Source organism: Panicum virgatum, chromosome 3K (genome assembly GCF_016808335.1).
Source record: "Panicum virgatum strain AP13 chromosome 3K, P.virgatum_v5, whole genome shotgun sequence".
NCBI lineage: Eukaryota > Viridiplantae > Streptophyta > Magnoliopsida > Poales > Poaceae > Panicum > Panicum virgatum.
In genome coordinates, this window is record NC_053138.1 from 45,688,160 (window position 1) to 45,695,006 (window position 6,847).

A 6,847-nucleotide genomic window follows, 5' to 3' on the forward strand; every position below is an offset into this window, starting at 1 on the left:
GGTGGCGCGCTCTAGCCTATGAGGGGGAGGGGGGAGTTAGGCAACTAAAAACTTAGACCTATGGCTCCAACTAGTTTGCACAAAATTAAACTAAATCAAGCTATTTAGATGTGCAACTATGATTGATTTAGTATGAAACCCCTATCCCAAAAGAGTTTAGCAACCTATAGCCTTTCTTATCAATAAATTACTATATGAAAGTAAAGGCATACAAATTGCTAGTATGAAATGCGGAAGTTTAAATAGCGGGATAGGAGATAGCAAACTCTTGACGCGGGTGTTTATCCCACGGTTCGGTTAGCCACAAAGGCACACCTACATTCACGTTGTTTTAGCACTCACTAAGAGTATTGCTACTCGGCCACCAAGTCTCTTCCATGAACACAATCACGGTCACCTTGGCACTGGGTTCCACTAAGGAGCTTCTCCACAAAGGATGGGGGTCTCCACGTCCCCCGCACAAAGATGTCGTCGCCGCTCCACACAAAGTCGGAGGGTCGATGACGTTGCCGGTGAGCCTTCAAAGCTCCAAGGGGCCGGCGCACCGCTTTTCTTTTGGTTCAGTTAAGAACCACAGCACAAAGACTCTAGGCCTTGCAAACTCACTCACTAAGAGTTAATCCTTTACACAACACTCTCAAAATGTGCTAAGGGCTAAGGATATGAACACTAAGCTCTTGGATGGCTTGGAGTGGTTCTTGGGTGTGTATGTGACTTCCTTGAACTCCAGCCTACTTCAAATGGCCGGGGGATGCCATATTTATAGGCCTCCAAGTCATGGAGCCATTGCTCCAACGGACAGCAGAAATCTGTGTATCATTGGATGAACCGATGCCTCCGGCAGGGATAGCGTCGGTTCATCCGGTCACTCTAAGACCCGAAGTAGCCGTTGAACTCCTGACAGCTTACACAGTGATCATCGGTTGAACCGATGCTTGCCCGTCAGTTAAACCGGTCACTCACAGCATTCAACTGGCCATTGGCCTTCTTCTATTCTGCTGACGTCATTACACCGATGATATGCACCGATGCATCACCGGTTCAACCGGTGCTGAAGACTTGGCTCCTGCGCGCTTGACATCGTCTCTGGAACATGGTACGTTGAATGCACCGATGCCTATCTTGAAGCCGTCGGTTCAACCGGTGCTTCACTTATCTTCACATGATCTCCAGAGGCACACAGACTTGTGCCAATAGCCAGGCCGTCGGATCATCCGACAACCATCGGATGCACCGATGCTTAGGCATCAGTTCAACCGGTGCTACTGATTTCTGCAAAACTCGTCCAATTCAGTGTTTTTTTGAGTTCTTTCTTCGTGTTTTGCTTTGTATGGCCTTTTTACTTCATCACTGGGATCTATAAATGTTCATTTAACAATATCATTAGTCCCATTGATTGCGTTGTCATTCGATCACCAAAATCACTCGAAATGACATAAATGATGTCATGTTCGTTACACAAGCTACCAAATCAAATACATGGTGAATTCTCTGTCTCAGGAGCACCGGGGAAAATGGAACCGCCCGAGGGAACGGGCGGCGCCGCCGCCAAGAAGACGAAGGGCCCGCCCTCGCCGCCGATTGTTACCCTCGGCGACGACCTCCTCGGTGAGATCCTCCTCCGGCTACCCGACATGGCGTCACTCGCCTGCGCCGCACTTGCCTGTAAGCAATGGCACCGCGTGGCCGCCGACCCCGCCGTCTTCCGCCGCTTCGACGCCCTCCTCCGGCCCCCGCTTGTCGGGTTCCTCCTCACTGACCGCGGTGATATGCCCTCCCCTTACCGCTCCCCCAACCTCATTTTCGTCCACGCCACCCTAAACCCCAATCTGGCCGCGGCCGCCGCGAACGGCGTTTTCTTCTTCGAGGACCTCCCCGCCGTCGATTCGGACGCCGAGAAGGAGGGATACGACTGGCATGAGTGGCGCATCCGCGGCTGTGACGGCGGCCGCTTCCTCCTCTCCCACGGCCGGAGCGGCCTCGACCTCGCCGTCTACGACACCATCGCGCGGACCGCCGTCTTCCTTCGCCCAGGCGACGTCTTCCGCGCGTGGATCCACGTGGTCCGCTACGCCATTGTCGTCGACAAAGCCGATGGGTCCTTCCTGGTCATCGGATTTGATTTCATCTTCGTCGGCACTGTATTCTCCTCTCGCACCGGCAAATGGGTTAAAATCAAGGGTTTTTTTGATTGGTGCCATTACAATTTCTGGAGTTCGGATATATGCCATTACAATTCAACTATTCCAAAACATGCCATTACAATTCCAAGTTTCACCGAGCCACGCCATTTTCTACGTATCCCTCGGCACAGGGCCCACCCGCAGGCGTACGCATACGGTAGGACGCCCGTTGTGGACGCATTTGCCCCTCCGCTCGCGAGTATAGGCGCTGGCAGCCCTCTCCCTCCTCTCGCCCGCTCTCACTCTCTCCCTCTGCCTCTCCTCTTCCCCCCGGCGACGGCGGCGGAACCCTAACCCTAGCCCGCCGGAGCACTGAATCCATCCCCGCTGCCGCCTCCAGATCTAGGGCTGGAGCTCTGATGCTGATCCACTGACCAGAATGGCGGATCCCGCGGAGCCGGAGCACGGTGAGGAAAGGTATGGATCTGCATCCTTGATCTGCTTTTACAGCTCCGCTAAGTTGCACTGACACAGTGGCCACAAGTGCAACTTGGATTCAATGTCTATCCACCATTGCTGGGTAGAGGAGCAGGAAGACCCAAGGTGCAAAGGATTAGAGGTTTCTTGGAGAAAAGAGCTGCAAAAAAGAAGGTTAGATGCAAGAGATGTAGAGATTTTGGTCACTTTGAAAAAACTTGCAAGCTGCCAGAGGTTGGAGAAGATGGTCAGACAGCTGCACCTAAGAACAAGTCCAAGAAAAGGTACCATTCTGTCCACAATTGCAATCTATGTAATCTCACCTTGACAATATCTAATCTCACCTTGCTAATGTAGGAAAGAGCATCCAACAGATGAAGCTGGTCCCTCCCAACCCAAGAAAAAGAAAGTTCAGAAGAAGAAGAAGGGCACCCCAAAGAAGAAGAAGAAGACGCCAATCAAAAAGAAGAAGAAGAAGGCCGCAGCTAACCCACCCACTACTGTTCTCAGTACAATCAAAAAGCTTATGTTTCCAAACTGATGAACCTGTGTGTTCAACCTGTGTTGTCAAACATTGTGGCTTGTAGAATATGAACCTGTGTGTTCAACAACTCTTTGTGGTATTCTGTGAACCTGTGTATGGCCTTGTAATGGTCTGATGGTTTGTGAACAACTGTGAGATTTCTGTCAGCTAATGTGATGCTAAGTTATGTCTCAATTTCTGTCATTTTCAGCTAATGTGTCACTTTCTGTTACCTGATCCTTTTTGTCAATAGCAAAACAAGCATCTCACTCTGAATTCAGCAATTTATTAGCATTCAAACAAGATATTCCAGTGCAACTCACAAAACACACATGATAGCATTCAAACAAGTCAGCATTTCATTCATTTCTGAGCATCTCACTTCCACATTTCAGCAACAACAACACCAAATAGAACACCTACAAGGCCTACTAACAGAGGCACTACAACTGATGACTCAAGCACAATCTGCAACTTCCTATACTCTTGTTCAGACTTCTGCTTCCAAACCACAGCTCCAAATCTATCAAGCTTTTCCTTCACCTCTGCCAATTCTTACTTCAAATCCTTCAATTCGGCGCACCAGTCACCACCTGCAGCTTCGCACCGCCGTGGATGTGCTTCCAAGGCCTCATACTCTGCCTCAGAGCGGATAAAGCCACAAGTACTGGGATCACCCTACATCGAATTGGAGAATCAGAAGAAGAAGGAGACAGTTCAACCAAGAATTGCATGAACCCAAACCTTGATGTTCAACGGGCACTTCAAGAACCACTGCCCAAATGTGTCCTTCTGACGGCTCTGGATCCGCACCAAAGGAACCAGGCAAGACGGGCACACCCTCCTGCCGCTCGCCATCGCGCTCGAGCCCGTGGACTTCATCGGGCTGCCCGACCACTTCGACGTCATCGCTTCACGGCCTAGGTTTAGGGTTGCGCCGCCGTCGGGGGGACAGGAGAGACAGGGTGAGAGCGAGCGAGGAGGTGGCAGCGGGGATGGATTCAGTGCTCCGGCGGGCTAGGGTTAGGGTTCCGCCGCCGTCGCCGGGGGGAAGAGGAGAGGCAGAGGGAGAGAGTGAGAGCGGGCGAGAGGAGGGAGAGGGCTGCCAGCGCCTATACTCACGAGCGGAGGGGCAAATGTGTCCACAACAGGCGTCCTACCGTATGCGTACGCCTGCGGGTGGGCCCTGTGCCGAGGGATACGTAGAAAATGGCGTGGCTTGGTGAAACTTGGAATTGTAATGGCATGTTTTGGAATAGTTGAATTGTAATGGCATATATCCGAACTCCAGAAATTGTAATGGCACCAATCAAAAAAACCCTAAAATCAATAGGGAAAGGGTCAAGCTGGAAAAGGGTGATGTCACATACAAGAGGAAGAGGAAGAGGACGAGGATGACTTTAACTCGTTCTCCAGCGACGGAATGGCCGCTGGCCGGTTTGCTTACTGGAGGTCGGACACCAAGAAGGACAGATACTTCAATCCCATTGAGAGGATCTTGGTGCTTGACACGACCACCATGGAATGGTCGGTCTTCACTGCTCCATTCCCTGCAGGGGAATCCTACTGTGTGGCCGACATGCCAGAGCATGGTGGCCTGTGTCTCTTCTCCAGCAAGGAGCAATGCCTTCAGCTCTGGGTCCGCAGCAGCGTTGGTGGATGGGTGCTCAAGAAGGATTTTCCCTTGCTGAATGACTGGATGAAGATCCGCCGTGCTGAGTGGATGAAGAGGGTACGCGTCTTAGCGGCAAAGGCTGGCTATGTCTACATGGAGTTCTGGTCAATAAGGAAGGCTAATTCCTACTTTCTTGTGTTGAATATGAGAACCAAGAAGATGTCAGTGTTCCCCAATAATGCAGAAGACCCTCAGTCCCTCATAGAGGTCCAGCATTTCCATTCTTCATGCGCTTGAAGCCTCTGCTTGGACCAGATGAGGATCAGAATGTTCATCTAAATGTTTAACGCACTAGAGAGGGTAATCTTTTATTTGATATATTCATTGCTTGTTTCTATTTTTCTTCTGTTCCAGTCTATTTGATAATGCTATTTAAATATCAATGTCAATTCAGTCACCTCGGTTAAATATTCATGAATTCCACATATGTTGGTGTATATATGTGTATTTCTTATGGAATGGAACCAAATTATAAATCTAATATCTAACCATCATTTAGATAAATTAGTATGTTTGGTTTCTCTAGTTGTGACTTTGTACCTAAATGATTGGCTCGAGCTGTAATTACTATTTATTGACATTTGAGATATTGATATAGTATTTGCAAATTTAGTAAGAAATACTCTGTAGTTTATTTGTAGTTCATTTTCCCAGTAATTACTAATATATTATTGGTAAATCTTCAGTAAGAATACAATTGTTCTAGGTGAGAAATAATTACTTCTAGAATATTCAAGTACAGAGATAGCTTCTCTCATTTGAATTTTCATGTTACAATTTGTGGTTAGCTGCTGTTGAATGCTCTGTAAATGAATGCACTTCAATTCAGATGGCTGTCAAGAGATTAATCTATATGGAATTTTAACTGATATGATTTTCTCATCATTATCCATTCTTTGAGTTCATCTTATTATATGGTCTCTAGTTATCTCATTGAAATCCTTTTTTGTAAACTAAAGAATTGTACAAAATTCACCAAGTAACCTTATTTGCTTAATGTGTGTTGACCTTCTGACTTTACAGTGTCTGATCATAAGATTTTCCTCTTAATGTATTCTGTACTGAAAGTTAATGCATTTCTGTGTCATGCGAGTTTCAGGTAGCCATTGATTTGTTATGTTGTGGTGGCATAGATTTCATCAGGTACTTCAGCAATGCATTGTACTAGTAACCTTCACATTCTGACTCATAGCCTGTACATAATTCACATTAATTTGCATGCTGCTCTGGCACAAACTAAAGTAATTCCTTTGCATTTCAGGTCAAATTATCACTTCTAGGTTTTGCTGTCATCCAGAAATCCTTTGGACATGGAACTGTGCTGCAGCTGGTTTAACTCCATCCATTTCTTTTAATATCTTCAGAACCGTTCTTCTTCTCCAGATTTGAAATGAAGTATAGTTATGTCTGCGTCTATGAATTATCTTTGTGGCAATAGCTTCCATGTGATGTGTCATAACTCTTATGTTAGCTATGGCTTCGTTTTGCTGTTAGTTAAACGAAACTTCTATGGTTTAATTTAATTTAATTCAGTTCCATTTTCATGTTTGCTACTTAACTCTGTCCGTGACGTCGTGATTCAGCTGAAATGCTTCGCATGCGATACACTTGATGATGCCTGCTTTTTATGGCAGCTCTGCTTTTTGTGTTAAAAATGAATTACATGCGAACTATGCAGTATCTAAACCTGCTTATTTTGGTGCATCATTGAAGCACAAATCTGAACATCAGGTGCACCACTTTGAAAGATCTGTTTTTTTACCAATTATCATGGGTTGCAGTATTTGGTTTTCAAGTCTGCCTTTGTGGTTCTGATCACTTCATATTTTCCTGGAACATTTCATAATCATCCCATCTTTTAACTACCCAATTAACTAGTCTAGCAATTGCGTGGGCTTCTCTCCAAAGGACAGTGAGATACCGCCAGGTTTAGGGGATTTGTTTCAGCACTCCGAGGGAATTGGATTGGGATTCCCTTGGGACCTAGTGCTTGTTTTGGTAGCAATTACTGGTGTCTTCTATCTCAAAGCAGGATCCCCTTTATGAATC

At 46.8% G+C, this 6,847-nt stretch overlaps 1 pseudogene; it reads left to right on the forward strand.

Moving 5' to 3' along the window:
• Nucleotides 1-1,465: 1,465 nt before the first annotated feature.
• Nucleotides 1,466-6,351, forward strand: LOC120700955 (annotated as a pseudogene).
• Nucleotides 6,352-6,847: the final 496 nt, after the last annotated feature.